Below are 20,530 nucleotides of genomic sequence, written 5' to 3'. Positions count from 1 at the left end.
GAAAATTGTATACCCTTTTTTCTCACAGCAGAACAAATGTCAGTTAACACAGGTGTGGGATTTGAAACCACACGTTCCAAAATTAAAAGCTTTTCTTGAATGTTTTGCAAGTCGACTCATAATCGTTGTTCACCCTACCAGCCTTTTCCATTACACTTTTATTTTGAAACCACATTTCCTTGCTCCTCATCTTCTCCCTCTCTTTTCTGTTCATGGCATTCACAACAATGTATCAAGAAGGCATTCACAAATTGTTACGCGATCAAGCGAATCCACGAAAGAGGTAATAAATATTCACACCTCTCAGTCAAAGTGACATCTAAAATTCAAGCCCTTTAACAAGAATAAAAAAATACTTCTTAAGACATTTTAGCCTGACGTCACAGAATTTCCATTTTTGGAAAGTGGAAGTAAACAATGGCGAAGCTGATAGCGAAAATGCTTCTTTAGCATCCATTTATGATTTTAAAAGTTAGGAAGTGGTTTATATGGAATTTAATAGTTTTCACAGCACCTAAAAACTGAGTTCCCCCCATCAAAAAAAAGAAGAGAAAAGAAAAAGCGGAATGAGCGCTGTGCATTGTGGGAAACAGTACACGAGGCATACTGGTCCCATTCCCGAATCAGTACAACATCCGGGGAGTTTTGGCATACCGCAGATTTTGCTGTTGTTTACATAATACATACTACATACTGAATTTTGGCCAAATCAGTACATACTGCTAGTATAGTAGGCAGTTTCGAAAACAGGCAATGATCCAACCAGGGACAGAGGAAACAGAGGAATTAAATACACAGAGTAATTAACACAGGTGTGGGACACAGGACACAGGTGAAACCAATGAGGGTTATCAAAAAGGAGGGAAACACACAAGAGCAGGAAGTAAAACAAACTGGAAAGACAGGGATCAAGAACTACAAAATAAAACAGTAAACACATGACTAGAAAACACAACAAGAGGCATGGATCACTAAACACTCAAGGGAGATGAATGATAACTAATACAGAATAAACACAGGGAGGAACCAAGGCATGAAACACAAGGAGCAAACTAATCTAATCAAACCATGACAGACTCAGTTTGAGACAAAAAGTGACCAGAGGAAGATCAGCGAGCAGTGCTACCATAGGCTGAACTCAACTTCAGTACGAGTAGCTAGCAGGATGGAGAAAATAAAAGAGCAGTTCAAACCCTTTTCCTCTGAGAGCCCCCCAAACATACTGCATCTTAACGGTATATTTTACTTCCATGTGGGATGCTAAATCATGCAAGGATATTGTGTTACAAGAACAGCAAGCCTTTTTAATTTTCTGCTGAGGAGTAAACACGGCTGAGCAAACTGATGAAAGCAATAGCTGTGTTTAAAAAGGTCAACTTTACTGTAACATTTTGATGTATTTATTTATTTATCTATCTAGACAATGTTTGTATGAGTCAATTCTGCTCGACCACCCGCAGTTATTTTCAGGTGAACATTCTGTTGCCAGTAGCAACAACAACTGGAAGACTTTCCGTAGCAGTTTGACTGACGCTATTACATTTAACATTTGGCCGCGGATGTCTTTTAATGCTCATTCATTCACTGGAATCAGGAAGTGAACTTTAAGAAAGACCTGTCAGACACTAACATGTGTTAGGGCCTTCAATGATAATCTTTCTCAGCAGACAGATGATGTAAATGATTTGACAGAGGTTCTTTTTGTAAAACTGGATCTTGTACTAGTTCTCAGCCCAATTTCAAATTTACACCTACACCAACTGCTTTCATCTCTTGCCTTTCAGCTGACAATGCAACCACTTTGACATCATTTGAGTCATTTAATGTCTTTCTTTTCAACTGACATCTTCACCTTTTCACTCAACTTTTACTGTATGGACAAAATTTACCTCAACTGCTTGTACTTCAAAGGTCTACTGACAGTTTTTCACACTAAATACACTCTAACTGGCACTAATTTCTATCAGAATATCTATTCAGACTGACACCTCCAGATCAGCTCATTACCTATACTTCAATGACATTTCAGCAACTTTCAGCGCTTGAACTTCAATCCAACTCTACTCACCGTTTACACTTGACATTTCATCTTCATTAGGTATTTACACATAAATGAAACTTTGGCTTTGGGCACTCTGTATGTTTGCCAGAGCACTCTGGACGCCCTCAGTCGCAAAGAAATAACTTTGCTTAAAGCTCCAATAAGGGGTTTTTAGGTGGTTATGAAACTGACTGAAATTTATACAGATGACTCCACATGACCTAAAATGTCAAACCAGACCAACAGAAATAAGGTTCATTATGTCTATATAGTGATAAGTAATACCTGAAACCACTGCCACAGGGAAGGTCTCAGATTAGGTGCCTTTTCATTTGCATTTCACATAGCAGAGATTCACAGTGAGAGATATGTATGAGATTAAATATTTAGAAAATGAATAAATATATAAATAAGCACTAGTTCAGGAACAGCAAAGAGATAACAGGCTCTGTTTTGCCCAGACTAAAAATTGACACAAACTAAAAGCTACGCATGGGAGCTTCAATGTAAGGACCACTACACATAAAATACGACTCCCACTTTAATTAAAAATATATCAGTTTCAGTGTTTGAACGTTTTTAGCTCAGTTGCCACATTGCAGTCGCATTTAATCTAACATATTGATGATTTATGCAATTTTCCTTAACTGGTTCTTTTGATTTGTCTATTTTATTTTACAATGTTTTGATTTGAAAGGTGACCTTGAGTGTTTTGAAAGGCACCTTTAAATCAAATGTATCCATATTAGTATCATTATGTATTATGATGTAGAAGATGTAGAAGTCCCATAGGAAAATAAATTTAGAGAGGAGCTCTCAAAAGTGTTTCATTTATGAGATCTGTTTGAAAGCAAAATGAGACTATAGCTTATGTCTCCTGTTTCTCATTCTTGCCTCCAGAAAAAAAGTTGTAAAAAGTCTCAGCTTAGTCTCCCTTTCAGTTCAACAGGAGATCTGGTCTAAATCCGAAATGATTATCAGGTATTTCTCAAGTGTTGTGACTCCTTTTGAGCTCAGGTGGAGAAATCAGGGAGCTCTCTCAATCTAACCTCATCCATTTGTTTTTGTCAGACTCAGTTTTTGTGTCTCAAGTTGAGCTCAGATGGAGCAAAGACAGAGCCTGAGCTCATCTTTTCATCAACATTTGTAGTGCCCTGCCAAATTAACATTTCAATTTAATTGTCCACAAAGTTACAATTCTCATTAAAACATTTGAACCACTTGCAAGATCAGCTATTTAGATGTGAAATGATCTCTTCTTTGACTTCACAATATGGTCCTTCCTTTATAAGTCTGTTTGGAACAAAACAACTTCACAAAGATTTAGTGTATTTGAGAGAAATTACAAAAGATAGAGATTTCATACCAGGTATGACAGACTATTTATTTAAAATATGGGCCGCAGAAAGGGCTGACCAGATTTAGCCAGATTATTACAATTAAAGGGTGGATTATTTTGGGCACTGGTGGCCTAGCGGTCTAAGCGCCCCACATACAGAGGCTACAGTCCTCGTCACAGGGGTCGCCGGTTTGATTCCCGGCCAATCGACCATTTCCTGCATGTCTTCCCCCGCTCACTACTCCCCACATTTCCTGTCTCTCTTCAGCTGTCCTGTCAAATAAAGGCAAAAAGGCCAAAAATATATTTTAAAAAAAGAGAAGAAAATGAGCCATTAATGAGATCTCTCATTTAAGTCTCAAATAAGACTCATGTCATGGTCTCAACTATTTCTCCTAGTGAAATTTAGGAGAAACTAATGAGAACAATTTGAAACTTGAATGAGGCTGAAGTGAGAATCTCAATTTTGTCTCCAGAGACTTAGAAGAGAAAGCCTTGAGCATTAAAATTTTCCTCTGGGGTAGTACCAGCAGTAGTGGTAGTAGTAGTAATACTAGTAGTAGAAGTAGTAGATGTAGAAGTGGTACTAGCAGTAGTGGTAGTAGTAGTAGACGAAGAAGATGTAGAAGTGGTACTAGCAGTAGCAGTAATAGTAGAAGTAGTAGTATTAGTAGTAGTTGTAGTAGTAGAATATGTAGTAGAAGTACCAGCAGTAGTATTAGTAGAAGTATTTTCATTATTAGTAGCATTATTATAATCATTATTATTATTAGTAGTAGTAGATGTATTATAGAAGTAGTGGTTGTTGTAGTAGAAGTAGTAACAGTAGTGTAAGTTGTAGATGTATTAGTAGTACTAGCAGTAATAGTAGTAGTAGTAGTAGTAGTAGTAGTATGAGTAGTAGTTGTTGTAGCAGAAGTAGTAATATAGTAGATGTTGTAGTAGCACTAGCAGTAGCAGCAGTAGCAGCAGAAGTAGTAGTAGTATTCGTAGTAGTGGTAGTAATAGTTGTCGTTTCAGTAGTGATAGTAGATTTATAATTATTATAATTATTATTATCATTGTTACCATCATTATAATATTATTATTATTATTATTATTATTATTATTATTATACAATTATTAATATCATTATTATTATAAAAATTATTATTATTAGAAGTAGTAGTAGCAGTTGTTGTATTAGTAGTAGTAGAAGTAGAAATAGTAGTTTAAGTCGTAAATGTATTAGTAGTACGAGCAGTAGAAGTAGTAGAAGAAGTAGTGTTAGCAGTAGTTGTTATAGTAGTAGTAGTAGTACTAGTAGTAGTGGTAGATGTTGAACTAGTACTAGCAGTAGCAGCAGCAGAAGAAGTAGTAGTAGTAGTAGTAGTAGTAGTAGTAGTAGTAGTAGTAGTAGTGGAAGTAATAGTTGTCGTTTTAGTAGTAGTAGTAGTGGTAGAATTATCATTATCATTCTTATTATCATTCTTATAATCATTATATTAATACTATTAGTAGTAGTAGTAGTAGTAATAGTAGTAGTAGTAGCAGTTGTTGTTGTATTATAGTAGTAGTGGTAGTAGAAGTATTATTATTATCATTATTAATATTTTTATCATTCTTATTGTTGTATTAGTAGTAGTAGCAGTAGAAGTATTATTATTATCACCATTATTATTCCCTTTCGTCTCCCATGCAGTGCTTTTGTTTTCAGAGCTCCACTGATGGTAAAGGCAGAACAAGCAAAATATTTTTATATCAGAAAATGAGGCCACACGTAATTTTTAAAACAACCCCAACCGCCTCCAATCACAACTAGTCCCTGGCTCCATTCTTATCAGATCACAGTATGATTCAGCTGTAAATGATATATTGGTACTGACTGATGCATGTTGCATAATCTTGTTTATGTATCTTCAACTTAATAGAACAATTATAACTACAAGTCAAACCTCTATTTTTTTTATATCTGTATAAATCTAAATTCTGTTTCCAACATTAAACAAATAAACAGATGAAGCATGTGGACATGTCTTGGTCTCTTGAACGCCTCTTGAACCTTTATTCTATGTTACCAGCTTGGTGAAAGAAGTGCCATCAAATATTTATTACAGAAAGCTGAATTAATCATAAATATTCATTGTTACCCTCTGAGAAAATGTATTGACAGAGCTGGCATAACATTCTCCAATTATTCCACAGAGCAGCCGGTGTACCAGAGAGAAGCCTGTCCTCACCACGTCGTTTTCATCTTACACATCTAAACATCATTCAGATTTAATATGCTCTGTATGCAACTGAGCTCAGGTGTCCTCTCCACAGATCAGGTGATGAGTTTATATCCCAGTGGTAAATAAAACAAGAGAAAATGCACAATGAAGCTGATGATTTGAATGTTTTTTCCCTGTTTGCAATGTACATCAGGTTCATGCTAATGCAGTTACAGATATATATGCTTCGTTTGTCTACAATCCGTCAAGTAAAATACAAGCTAAGAACTTACCAGTACTTACCATTAGCTGGATAATCCAAACATGACAAATAGCTTGTAAAAAAGTGACTAACTGAAGATCAGAGGTCTCTTTGACGTGTGTAAACTAGATGTTTCGGCATTTTTCTCACAGCATTCTGCAAACTCATGCCACAAAAATGACACCTTTGTTATCCAGCCATCACTTTTTGATTATCAGCTAATTAATCTTTTCTCTCTGTCATCTGTTCGGGGGAGAAATGTGCTCTCACAGCTGCATAAAAACAGCACAGAATCAAACAGTCTCATATCTAGTCAGCAACAGGCTGGCAGGAACAGTTGCTTTCAGTCTATTATTTCCATCCATAATGTGCACAGGTGCAGCTTAATTCAATTGGAAGACATTGCTGTGGTTATACACAAATACATCCCCATGTTACCAAGTAAAGCCGTTGTCATGGTGATGATGAGGCTTATATAAGCTCGGATGTATTTTTGTTGGCAACAAGTGTATTGTCCTCACTGCGCTTGTTTCATTATGATTTGTTTACACACACACATAGACCGCAATTGATTCAACTGTCTCTGTCTTTTCCAGACTAACGGAGTATAAAGCAGTACACGCTGCCATCACGGATAAGAGAGGATGAATGACATATCGCCTTATACAATAGAAGAAACATTTGTACCTCAAGAAAAACTACAGTGCATATTCTAATTGCAAACACACCAATAGTAGATGACAAAAGACATGTCTCTGTAGGGTGCTTTGTGTTACCTTTAACTGAATTCAATCTTTGTAGAGCACTTTCATGTAAAAGGCTTTAACTGTAAAGTACTACTAATGCATTTAACCTAGATAAACATATCTCTTTTTTTTTAAGTATTTAGGAACTGCAGTTAGTAAAAATAAAGTCACTTTTGACTACGTATGACAGTATATGTGTGAAAGTGGATTTTATTTGAGACTAACTTGGATGAACTTAAAGCTCCTGTAAGGGACTTTCAGTTTGAATCCATTTTGGCAATCCTGTGAGGTACTTCTTATCTCTTTGCTGATTTGGTTTTACACACATGTACTTTAAAATGATGCCTCACCTCACAACTATCTATAACACCACTGTGAGCTTCTGGTCCTAGAAAGAGCTACACATCTGCATAGAAAATGCACATTGTTGAAAATAAAATAAGTTTTCACGCAGGAATACAGTTCAAACCTTCCTCCCTCTGAGAGCCCCCCAAAATAGACTTTGCCTTATGAACTGGTGCAACTTATATTACGGATGTTACAATTATAAGTGTTTCTTTTAAGAGTCATATATATTGGTCTTCAAGAACAATTGCCATGAAAAATAGAAAAATGATGTCATGCTATGCTATTAATGACTTAATCTGACACAATACAACAGAAATTTCAGCCAGTAAAAATAACGATGTAGAAAAAAAAACAGTCTGGTTAGCTTTTGTAGATCAAGAAGTGGTGTCATCATTAATTTCAGTCTGTTTCATAACCGATAAAAAAACTCCCTACAGGAGCTTTAAGTTGGAATAACTAAGCTGAAAAGTTAAAGAGCTTTATTTTTACTTTCTAGTGTTTAAATGTTTGTTCACCTGTTTGATGTTGAAGATTGACTTATGTGTGGTTTTGAACGGTTTATATGGTCAACCTTGGTCTAGACTCCAGGAAATGTACTTCAAGAATTTTTGTATTACAAATAACATCAATGTATGTTAAATTGCGCACCCTATGCACAGTTGCAGAGCCGTTCTTGAAGCTTGCGGCCCGGGCTCATATCCTACCCTACATTGCAATCCTCTCCTGCATGTCAACCCCCACTCTGTCATTAAGTTGCCTTTTCTAGCCACTGTCCTATCCTCCAAATAAAGGCATAAAAAGCCCCAAACATAATCTACAAACAAAGAAACATTTTGATCTTTATGTATATTTAAATTCAATGTTTCTGCTTTTTAATTACTTGTATTTCATCTTTTATTTCTTTCGTCTTTTTAAAAGCTGTTTGTGTAACAATGTAGAGCTTGTTATATACAGACAAGGAATCTAGATACATGTATTATTATTATAATTTTGCATTTAACAATTGTTGATGGAGATCATTCGTAAATAAGTCAAATAAAACTTTTTATCTTTCTTTTTGATTGCTAACAAAGCTTTGATCTCAAAGGCAGTGACAATAATTTTGTCCTCAGTATCACTTGATCAAAATCACCCTCACAAGCTGAAATGAAGGATTCAGCTAAAAGAAAAACAGTAAGACTCTTACCTTTCAGCCAACTTTGCTCAGACGACGGAAAACTCTTGCAGTGTTTTTTCGAAGAGGGGGGGTTGAGTTGTCATCCACTTCACCTTTAACCTCCTGTCTGTCTCCTCATCCAGCACCCACCAGCTTTCAACAGAGGATTAAACATCTATTGACAGAAGAGTGACGTGATTGACAAGTTAAGGTTTCCTTTCTTGTCAGAAGGGGCCTCTGTGTATTTGTGTGTGTGTGTGTGTGTGTGCGTGCGTGCATGCGTGTGTGTGTGTGTGTGTGTGCGTGTGTGTGTGTGTGTGTGTGTGTCTGGCCCATGTCTTCCCAGAACTCACATTTCACATTCCAGCGCCACTTCTGAATTTTTTCTGCTGATAGATATGAGGGGAATTTTTGTTTTGGAGCCCTACTTTTCACACTGTTTGCCTAAAATGACTCCCCGTACATCGACGTCTGGGGAATAAAACTCTTAAATAAACTTGCATTTGGGTGTTATGTAAACTTCTTACTTTGCTGTTTGAACGGCGGTTTCTCTCACGGTGTCCACTGTTGATCAGCATAGAAACACCCACAGTCTGCTGCAGACACTTGTCTCAGATGAGGGAATTTTCAGCCACAGAGAAACCTGTGGGAGTGGGCAATAACTGTAGATTCATTTTAAGCCTTTAACTGTATTTAAATTGAAAGAAGGGCATTGCTGCATGTGCTAAAAACTACTTCAAACAGACAGTAGAGATGTTCTGAATAACCCATGTTTGGCTATGATTTTGTCTGGAGAGCCCCTGCGTGGTTACAAGATGATAAGCATTGTGTTTCTCAACATTTTGACAGCTTAGCAGAGAGAAACAGAATGCCAGAAATGAAGTGACATTCCTCTTAATGTTCCTGTCAGATGATACAATATGTATGGCAGGTAAGCTAGCTCTATATCAAGAGGAACAGACAGAGAATAATAGCAGAAGGCGTAAAGCTGGAAGGACTTGTCTCTCTGTCTCCCTCCGTCATCTGGACCCACCTGTCCGCAGTCGGAGCTGCTCAGAAGATTTGCTGCTGGTCGGGGAATTCGTGGCTGAGCGATGCGTCAGGGCTTGTCATATAAAATGTGAGTGCTTTCCCCTGAGTAATTTAATCACAGACTTTTATGGAGGCATCAGGCAGCACAGTGAGAGACAGAGTAAAAGGATTGTAATTGGACTTCTTTCATTCAAAGTAATATATGGAATGTGTGGTATAATTACAGCACGGACTAATGGCGTGTGGACGACTGAAATGCTAACGTGTGGTGATTAATTTAATGTGTGGTCATCAGGGGGAATTTGCACCATATTGACTTGAGTCTTTTCTTTAGGTAGTATTTTGTATGACATTATCACGTGGTTTTTATAACCTCCCAGCTCCCCATTGTAACCACGATGTGATAAGCTGACAAAAAACTTTGTCTTCTCAATAAATGAAACTTAGCAGAAATGGTCTTTTTTATGACGGATGAGTAATGTGTGTGGGTGATGGTCTGAGCTCGACTCTACCTTCATTAAAAAGCTCTTGAATAGTCTGGAAACTCTCTTACACAACTGTGCTGTTTGAATAGACTTTTTCTTTAGTACTTTCATTTCACCATCTGCTTGACATGAAATGTTGTCTTTTTTTGTTCTTCAGATTGTTTTACTGACAAGGAGGAGGATTTTATAAATTAGCTGAAAGAACTACCCGCAATTTCTCTTGTCTAAAATGCAGTTTGTGTACGAGGATGTGAATGACAAATATCCAAAAGTAAGAGTTTACAAAATGTAACCTTTTTCAGATTGTTTTTTTGTCCCTTGATCTGTATTTACCGAGAAAGGCTATTGATTTTACGATCTGTTTTTGAGGAAGAACAAAGAAGGGAAGGCGTGGTCAAAAGCAAATCAGAATCCTGACAGGGCAAGCTGGATCCTTTTCGTGAGAAGAGTCTTTAAAGGTTTAGGTTTAAAGGTGTTAAGAGACACACCTTAAACTGTGGACTGTATAAAACATGGGCAAAGTCCCGATGACATTACTCATTAGTTTCTGAAGCAGAGTTTTGAAACCCATATGGGCAACGGTTTCTATATTTAAAATGCTGACTCAACCTGACTTTTAGTTGACCTATAAGATGCTCACCTTGAATAATGAAGCTTAACAGATAGTGGCCCATAAATTAATTTATGAATTCATGAGTTTAATCCTTTTTTCAAAATAACCAAAAATATAGAAATCTATTGTTTGCTTGTTTTTTGCATGACATACATATAAAATATCATGTTAATTCAATAAAGCCATCATGTCCAGGTTCCTTTTAAAGCTCCTGTGAGGAGTTTTTAACTGTTTGTGAAATAGACTGAAATTGAAACAAATGCCTCTTTATGACCTACAAGAGCAAATGAGACCACCAGCAACAAGATCAACATTTTCTATATTGTCATTTTTAAAGCTGAAAATATTGTGGCTGCTGTGGGGTAGGTGTCAGGCCTGACAATTATCAGGATGCTGAAGAAACAGCCTCACAATGAGTGTTACATTAGACTTTTAAAAGAAAGCACAATGAGTTTTTTGCCATGCAGCATGTTGAAATGTACATCTGTCCACAGGGGGTGCTAATATTTATACAAACCAAAAATCCTTCTCAGCAGCTCTAATGCAAAACTTACAATCATTTTTTTTCTTGATCATTTTCCATGTGTTACCAAACTTCAGTGACACATTATTAACTCTGTGTTCTTGACTAATCTTACATCACACACTGATTGTATAATTTATGAAATAAAAGTATTTTTTTTACTGGAAACCAGGATGTTCCTGGACAGTTTGGGAGTTGCCATGCTATATGCTACATGTTAGCACCAAGAGTATGTCCAGAATTTTCTAACTGGGGTGACCCAATTGGGGTGGCCACAGCATCCATGCACACATATACAAATACATAACATTTAACCTCTCTGTCTTCACTATTAACAACTAACATTAAAGTATCATACAGTTGTGATATTCCAGTGTATATACTTTTTAATTAAAAAAGTGGGGACACATCAATCTTCTTGGCTTAATTTCAAGGGATCGTCCAAAGTCACATTTGATGGTGCTGACAAAACAGCCCAAATAGTTGATTTTAATATAAGCCCTGCCTCTGACAAGGCAAATAGCCAATCATAGCTTAGGATTTCGGGGTGGAACCTGGGTTGGCAAATCTGATTTCAAGGTGGAGCCAGTGCCACCACAGGTGGTTGGACACGCCCCTGGTTTGCACTACCTTTCAATTCAAAGCTGCTGACTCATATTTCTGTTTGTCAGCTAGAGCAACCAGATGAATCTGCTCGTACAAATCAACTCAGTTCAGCATGTGTGTGTGTGTGTGTGTGTGTGTGTGTGTGTGTGTGTGTGTGTGTGTGTGTGTGTGTGTGTGTTTTAAAATGTACACTGTTATGTATGTTACTGCAAAGCATTTTATAGTAACTTTCCTCCACAAAGTCTTGTATAAGAGGTTTTTATTTGTGTCATGTGACCTTGTAGATGAGCTCCAGACCTGGGCTCTATATATACAAGCTACAGGAATGCATTTGCCTCACAATTAACAGAGTAATGTAACCTGATGACGGCGCCACCCAAACATTCAAAACATTAAGGTCTGGTCACACTTTCCATCATCTCGCTCATCATGAAACATTACTGAAATGAGATCCAGGTTGGGTGCATGTATGAGTATGTGCGTTGTAGAGAGACATGGGCAGAGAGACAGAGAGAGAGAGAGACAGAGGGAGAGAGAGGGAGGGAGGGAGAGAGAGAGGGGGGGGGAGAAGGAGAGAGAGAGAGAGAGACAGAGGGAGAGAGGAGGAGAGCATTTCACAATCCTCAGATAAACTCAATGTGACAAGATGGTTACTTTCTCCCTCTGCTGTGACAGTTAATTCTGGACTAGGAAAAATGTCAAAAATGTTTAGCTGCGCTTGAGCGGACTTAATTACAGAGCCCAGGGCAACTCAGACTCAGGCTGCTAATGGCCTTGACTTACAGATAAAGCTCCATTTACCAAGACTGTTTTTTCAGCTACTGATCTAATTTACTTAAAATCAAATATTTTGGCAGCAGCAATTAGATTGTCAGTGTTAAGGTTAGAATCAAGCAGTCTGGTTTCTTCACCTCTCATTTACCTGATTTATGTTGAGTACAATAAAACCCACTTTGTGATACTGTAGTATTTTATGTGCTGGGTTATGTGTCTGAAAGATGCATGAGAAACAAAAACCACATGCTTGCAAAATTATCCTCAACACTAGTTTGACATTCTTGTTCCAAACCGTCCCCTGACATTTAGACCTTTTGACCACCTTTAAAACAGTCACTGTCTCTATCTCTCCCCTTCTCTGAGTATCTCTCTCTCTTTCTCTCTTTCTCTCTTTTCCTTCCTTTGAGGTCAGTGAACCGCAGTGTCAGTGTTTTCATGCCGCTCTTACATGTCTTTGTGGTTGCATCACTTCCTCCTTGCAGCAGGTCCCTTTGGCGCTGCAGCATTGAAAGCGACACGTGAAAGTCTATGAAACAGCGATCAAGACATCAACAACTGCAACAGCACAGAGAGGGCCGGGGCCCAGCCGACCCCGAGTTCCCAGAGATCAGGACCCAGAGATGGCCCTTGAAATGAGTTGGAGTTGGAAAATCACCGGGGGGATATTCCACGCCCCGCTGCCAATTTCACTCTCATAATCAACCGCGGCTTGTGGAATGATATTATAGGACCAGCTATTTTTTCGCTGACACTCTAACTGTGCATAGATTTTTGTGGTGCAGAAAGATAAGAGAGCAGATAAGAAATGTGCAGGGGAGGAATTGTGGATTGTGCAAAAATAATGACAAGAGAAGTGCTGAATTTTCCTTATCTGATGTTAAATGTTCTTGTTTTAATTTGTAAATTAGTTTTATGAGATTGAAGCTTGGCTTTGTTTGATTTAATGTGTTAAGTGCATCCATAAGTGCTGACATGGTGTAAAACTGATGAAGTGAAAAGTGAAGAGACATATGTTTGCCAATCTGATCATTATGAGTGTCTCACTAAAATAGCAAGACTGATCTAAGCTGTAGTCCAAGGGATCACCGGTTTGATAATCCCAGAATAAACTGAGACTCTAAATCTCCATATACATGTGTATTTTTACACAACAATTAATAAATATTTTTCTGCAACCACATGCATCAAACAAACATCACTCAGTCTGTTGAATACATGAATGTATGTTTCATTCTTTTGATTTATGCATGTCCTCAGGCTCCCTGGACACAAAAAAACTTGCAAACATACTGCTCCTCTAAAGCAGCCTGATACCTATACAGATATATTACATAACATACCCTATAAATTCTTTTAAAGAGACGTGGTTGTGTTGTAAAAAATAGTCCTGTACTGGAAATATAGAGTGGTAGATCCCACACTGAATGAAACTTGAAAATGGTTTGTTTTTTCAGAGCAGTATTCGTATGAATCTAACATTTATTGTTGACTCAGTTTGAATGAGTAGAAGCCACATGAGAAGTAAACTTATAACAGTATTAACAGTTGTTTCCTTTTATTTCTGCACTCTGATATGTGACACTAAAGGTTCTTATATGCTCTATGTCTGATACACATTGCACGCAGCTTCCTGTCATCTAACTTACATATTTCTAGAGGCTCAACGGCACGTTTCAACACACGTAAGAATATGTAGGTGTGGAGGTGAGTCACCAAGATCAAATTCATATTAAGTATGTGAACCTAGTCTGTAGTTCCAATAACATTCAAATGATGCCTCTAGTGTTTAATACAATGAAGTGCATTTATTTACATCTGGAGAGAAACCTTGTAAAAACTACTTAGAGCATTTCAAGCCAGACCAGCAAAACACAACAAAGAAGAACACTTTGAAAAATGTCTTAATTTTGAGAAAAGTTTTGTGGATTGTTTAGAAACTTCAAACATATATGTGATGTTACCTCGCCAGGGCACAGGGATAGACACTACAACAGAACAGCTAGGCTGAAATCAGAAAGGCACTGAATGTAAGTTGGACGTAGCAAAGGACGGTGGTGGAGGTCTGTGTGAGACTGGAGGGTACATTGTGTTTTGACCATCCCGACATAAAGGACACATGGCAATATATGGGGAGTGACTGTTATATTGTTTAAAATCTACACTTTACATTTGTAAAGGAAGCATAAATGAGCCTTAGAGGGCTGTGTATGCAGATCACATGACACATGGATATGAATATCCATGTGAATGTGCTGTGAAAGCCATGATGAGAATCAAAGCTGAGCTGTCATACACTTTTATGCATTTAATTTTGCATTCTGTGCAAAAGAAAAATAACTGTTTAATAGACTCCTTTATTTGTGTAGACAGAGGAGTAATAGCAAGGGGATTTTGAATTAATAATATTCCTAATTGCAGATCAGTATGTGGTACAATTTTGCCTGTGGAGACACATCTCACAGTAACTAATAAGTTATTGTTTTTTATGACAATAGCACCTTATGCAGATTAATTACAAAGGGTTTGTTGAGGAACTGCACAGCATGATAATAATTAGGAGGTAAACATTAGTCACTGGTTCATTCATTAACACAGTAACTGTTTGTTCTCTCTATGCCTCTCATTATGTAATCTATGACTTTTTAAAAATTCATTTATTAGGATTTGATTGATGTTTTTATTCATTAAAAAAACAAGTTAATGCCACCCAACTACCAAAGCATAAATATAAGACTAGAGACAATTTTTGAGTTTTAACTGACCATGAAATAAAATAGGGAAACATCATAGATATTGGAAATGTAGGCCTCACCTGTAAGGACACTGTAAAATGAAGAGGAGTTTTTAATGATGTTTTTACTCTAACTTATATAAAAGTTGAGTTTGAGTATGGGTGTGTGTCCGTGGATATAAAGTATGAATGTTTTTGTGCCATGACTAGAAAAAGACAATAAACATAAAGAAGATAAGGGTTGGTATTCTACTGTATTTACAGACGATATACTGTAAAGATGCCTGTCACAGCATCAGTACCATGGTGGGTTTGAGTCTAATTTTAAACCTAGCAGAAGACATGTCAATCATTTTGGCAGTGGTGGCAGGCTCCAAATTTAGGTTTTCATAGCAGTATGCAAAATTGTCCCAAATTTCCCAATACAGTTTATTTATTTTTTTACAAATAACATACCACTTTTCAGAATCAGAATCAGAATCAGAATCAGAATCAGCTTTATTCGCCAAGTATGCTTGAACACACAAGGAATTTGACTTTAGTAAACTGTGCTCTCTTTGTGAAAGGCATAAGAATAGGAATAAGAATAAGAACTACAATAAAAAATAAAATGAAAATATAATAACAATAACCTTAGCTATAAATACAAAGAAACAACAAATAGGCATGACTAATATGTACAGGCTAAAATAATATGATAAAGTGCAGTGGTGAGTTGCAGAGGTAGTTTTACATTATAAAATAGAAGTTAAATAATACAAAAAATAGAAATATGGAATTCTGCTTGAGAATTGTTGCATTGTGTATCTACATGTATATTTACAGAGAGTATTTATCGCCTTCCTTTAAAATCACTTCCTTTTTTGTAATCAGGACTCAGGCTGCTGTGGCTCAATGGTTAGAGTCGGTCGTCTATCAACCGGAAGGTTGGCGGTTCGATCCCAGCTCCAGCAGTCACATGCCGAAGTGTCCTTGAGCAAGACACTGAACCCCACATTGCTCCCTCTGTTGTTCAGAGGTGTCTGAATGTGAACAAATGAGATTAGCTGACACTGATGGTCCCTCACTGTAGCAGCCTCTACCATCAGTGAGTGAATGAGTATGAATGGGTGAATGTGACGAGAAGTGTAAAAGCGCTTTGAGTGGTCAGAAAGACTAGAAAAGCGCTATATAAGTACAAGTCCATTTACACCTCAGTTTGTTTGTTTGGAAGGAACAGTGATCTGATCAGTTTAATAAAGATTAAGAGACAGTGTTTTTAGTCTTGATAATAAAAAAAACCATCTCCAACATTGATTTTTTTTTTGCAATTATTATCGGTAAAAAAATACCGCCTTGAAATTCCTGAAAAGTTTTCACTAACCATTTGAAAAGAAGTTAGACCTGCGTGTACGGAAGAAAATCTAGATCAATATGTGTCTATTATAGGCTGCTGCAGAAGACCTTTGAAAATCTATTTATACCCGGGAATAAGCTCCTGACTCAGAGTGTGTCTGTGTGTTAAAGAGCGGCCTTTCTCACTGTAAATCTCCAGATCTCTCCCGGCAGCCACAGCTTCTTCATTCACTTGCACCGTACATCTGCCTTTGGTTTGAATATGGCTGTCAGTCCCATAAAGAGCCTCACAATGGAACACACTCATTAGTATTGTGTTGCACTGTGCTTCAGCATCAAGCGCCTACCACCCTTGACTAATTTTCTGTTTGTATCGAGAAACAAAAGCTCTCCAAATCCCCCTGTGGGCTCCGCCGAGTGGCTTTACTGCACATCAAACTATGCTAATTACCTTTTGCATGATTAATTGGACCAATTAGAATTAGCAGAGGAAGAGAATGATTCTTGGCAAGGTGCGAGACATTAATTAGTCATAAAAAACGTTTATTAGTGTTCAAATTTAATCTTGCAGAACACAATGGGATTAAGAGGAAAAAGACAGTTAATATGTGGCGTGTTCAATCACTCTCGACTGCAGATGGAATAATGAGTGTCACCGCTCGCATTGTGCTCCGTCACACGCACACACACACAGCGGCTCAATCCCCTACTACAGCTACTGTATGTTAGAAAACACCCATCTTCATCCATCATACAAAGTGGCAGTTGTAACATAAACATTCCAGCTCTGATTGATGAGTCAAAACCATACAAACGACTTACACACAGTAATCCAGCGCAAGATTTATAGCCTGAAGGCGATGCATTACAAATTTGCAATAACAAAATCACCAACAATAGCAGCATGGCAGCAGCAGCAGCAGCACCAGCGGCTAATGGTGATTTAGCTGCAGCAGCATTTATAATGGTAGTAGTAGGGAAACAGTAATAACACGTTGCATTAAAGTAGTTTAAACACACTGTTTGTGTAGCATGGGAAATGACAGCCGCAGGGCAGTGTGTTTATGTGAAAAAACAGGCAGGTACAGCACGGGGAGCGAGGAGTGTGAGGGTGTTTTCTCACATTTTTTACATTCATGCTATAAAACAACACAGGGAGTGGCTTCACACTGAACAAAACACTGGCCTGTTGAAGGTAACTGTAATTTGCACAGACACACAGACACACACACACACACACATACACACTGCATGTTGTATATGAATCAATTGGTGTCTCGTGTTTGCAGCAAATATGGTTGCAGACTTTTAGAAAACAATAACACTGATACTTTTGTGTGTTTCCAAATTGTTTACAATCTGCTCACAGTCATTTGTAGACCTTATCTCTCAGTCAGGAGTTGCAAGCGTTTTGCTTTCCATCACAAGAAAACCCCCACCTCAGCAATGAAAAGCTGAGAGTGAGGGTGAAACATGAAACTTCAACAAGTCACACCTCATGTCTTTTTCCAAATACTCTCACAAGACAGCTTCTCAAGTTTAACAGCAGAATTAAAGTGTGGTTTTCTCACTTGTATAAAGCAGAAATTCCCCATCTCACGAGGTTACTGTTTTGATGTAATTTGTACTTACTGTAAGTGTAACAAGCCATTGATTGGTGTTAGGAAATGTTATTCGATTAATGGCCAGTTTTAGATTTTACAGATATGTGAGTAAAATAAAAAATGGTGGCCACACTGTATTTGTTAGTTTGACGCCTAGTTAATAAACCAGCAAGTTTAATAAAGTTAATAGTCAAAATGTTTACGTGAACTTCAGAAACATACAGTACATTCAGGAATAAACAATGTACTCCTCTAATATTTGCGAAAATAAATTGAGCGAAATAACTGTCCAAATTAAAAAGACATTAAAGAGATAAGGTTTTCAAGACTTTTTTTTTCGTTCAAATTAGGGATGATGTGTAGTGTGCTTGTGCAAATTAGAATCTCAGCAGGGTGAGCAATATAAAGCAGAGGGGTCCTGCTCACTCTGTCAGGATTCTTTTTTAAAGTTATAATTTTGGGGAAATTTTGCTATTATTGATTGGACAACTAAAGAGAGACAGGAAATATGGGGAGTAGAGAGCGGGGGAAGACATGCAGCAAATAGCAGAGGCCGGGAGTCAAACCAGCGACTAAAGCCTCTGTATATGGGGCTCTCTGAGACTGCTAGGCCAATTGCGCTCCATCCTGTCCTGTTCTAATTTGCATAACCACCTGTTCACTATACATTATCCCGCTCATTACCTAGCTACCAATTGAAGTCGATTTGGCGTAATCCTCTGATAAACGTGCATGACTGTGAAAGAGTATTTTGACTTGAAATGCCCATCCCTCCAAAATTCAATTGATTTAAAAAATATTTCTCAAAATGCCTAAAAACAAAAAAAAACTGTCCCTCTGATTCTTCGGTTGGCAGCTCTTCCATGGATTGTCATTAGTCTCCTTGCAGGACAATTCACAGTCAAGTTAAAACATTAGCCTGCTTATTTGTTAAAAATTTCATTAAACTGAACATTTACATTGAAGGTTTCTGCCGGACTATCTGTGTTGACATTTTTGTCCTCATTCAGCTCTTCTTCTTGGAGTTTTACGTTTGAGAAGCTATTTGACATAAATAAACCAATTTTAATATTGTTTTGCTATTATCACTACAACTATAGTTAAGATTACATTACAGCAATCAGCAACTTAAAAACAAACCAGCTCTGCTGACGTAGTCTGGATTGCAGGACAGGATCATGCTCCTCTTTTCCCGGTCAGAGATGGACGAGGTCCAGTAGCTCTTTAGGCTGATTGATTTAATATGACTTGTGTGATCAGGTTGTCCCTGCCTTTGTGTACTAAGAATTCATTATCATTGTGACAGGATTTTGACCAATCAGAATCAAGTGTATAACACAGACTTGTTATAATGTACTATTATTTCATACATGTATGTTTGAACTCCCTGTTCTCTCAGAAATGTGTTTCTATTGTCATTTCACTCAGATGTTTTTTGAGCTTCACTGTGCAGAATGATTCATGTGTTGAGCTTGACAGTCGAAGGCTATTTCCACTTCTCTGTGCTCACCTTTAATCTGGTTTTGAGACATGTGAATACAAACATGATTTTAGGACATCAGCTGACAAAGTATGAAAGTCAAATGTAGCTCAGTCCTTGTGTGTGATTAGGAAACTTCCAGCACAAATAAGTAACAATGTAAAGATGTCACTCAGTCCACATGTGCCTTTTTTAAATTATTTCAAGTCTTAAATAAAACTAGACTGTTTTATCAAGACCAGTGAACACATTCAGTTACTATGCTGTTTGTGTAACCTGGTTTCAAATCAGGTGGACAGCAGTGGCATAATTTAACTCAGGTTGAGTTCAGAGTTTTCAGCAGGATGGATCTAAATGGTCAAATGTTATTCTACAATAAATCACAGGTATAGCTTTCCAGCAAATCACTTCTAAAATCTCATTCCTTTTTCTGTTTTATGTGACTTATATGAAAATCTTTTGAGCAGAAGTGATATAGAAGAGCAATAATGTCCAGTACTAATTTAATACCTTATTACCATAAGCCTGGTGCAATGCATGCATAATAAATTGTTGTATCTTTTACACGGCTCAGGCATATGGTTGGGAGACCGGATTCTCTTCAAACTGCACCAAATTTGCATGATAGGATGTGAGAGTTGGATGGATTTGGGGATTATGTGAAACACAGCTTCCATTTCCAGTTCATTGTACTAAGGAGAGGTATCACATTTACACAGATGGCAAAGAACTTGGAAATGCACAGCTTCTTCTGTGGAACACTAAAATGTGCAGGGGAGAAAAAATCCTCTCAAAGGCTGAATCTATACTGATTTTTGACTGTAAAAGAAAATTTCATACATTGTTGCATACTGTATTTTTTTAAATGGGCTGCAGCTTTCTGCAGCGCAGATGGAGCTTATCAGTGTTGTTAGTGGTCTCAAAGCAGCATGGGCACAGTCTCACAGTGTGATTCATGGGAGGTTCTAGAGACCCTGCCAGGACAATCAGGATATTTTTTATGTTTAGATCATCCTAGAGGTCAGCTCAGGTAACACAATACTGCACAGTTGACTGGCATCACCCTGAAACCACAACCACTTCCTGCAGCAGTGTTCTGACAACACACTTGGCACTGAAAGCAACACAGAACAGCCAGTCAGTGTATGAAAGAAGCGCACACATCCTCTACTTTCTAGAATGACTGCTTTAAAAATGTATTTTTCTTTAACTTTCTGTGGGACTACGCTTTTATGCAATGAAGAAGTGCCATTCCTGCAT

At 37.5% G+C, this 20,530-nt stretch overlaps 1 protein-coding gene across 1 annotated transcript in view; it reads right to left on the bottom strand.

Annotated features, from left to right (window-relative positions):
* Window positions 1-9,140, bottom strand: part of tox2 (TOX high mobility group box family member 2) — a 154,188-nt gene extending 145,048 nt beyond the window's left edge. Inside the window, exons 1-2 of the mRNA XM_034680817.1 lie at window positions 9,118-9,140; window positions 8,115-8,259 (exon numbers count right to left, since the gene is read on the bottom strand). The gene's annotated coding sequence lies outside the window, so the exon portion shown is untranslated. The remainder of the gene's footprint in view (window positions 1-8,114; window positions 8,260-9,117) is intronic.
* Between the last annotated feature and the right edge of the window lie 11,390 nt (window positions 9,141-20,530).

Source organism: Notolabrus celidotus, chromosome 1 (genome assembly GCF_009762535.1).
Source record: "Notolabrus celidotus isolate fNotCel1 chromosome 1, fNotCel1.pri, whole genome shotgun sequence".
Lineage (NCBI taxonomy): Eukaryota > Metazoa > Chordata > Actinopteri > Labriformes > Labridae > Notolabrus > Notolabrus celidotus.
This window is presented reverse-complemented; position numbering and strand designations above follow the sequence as displayed.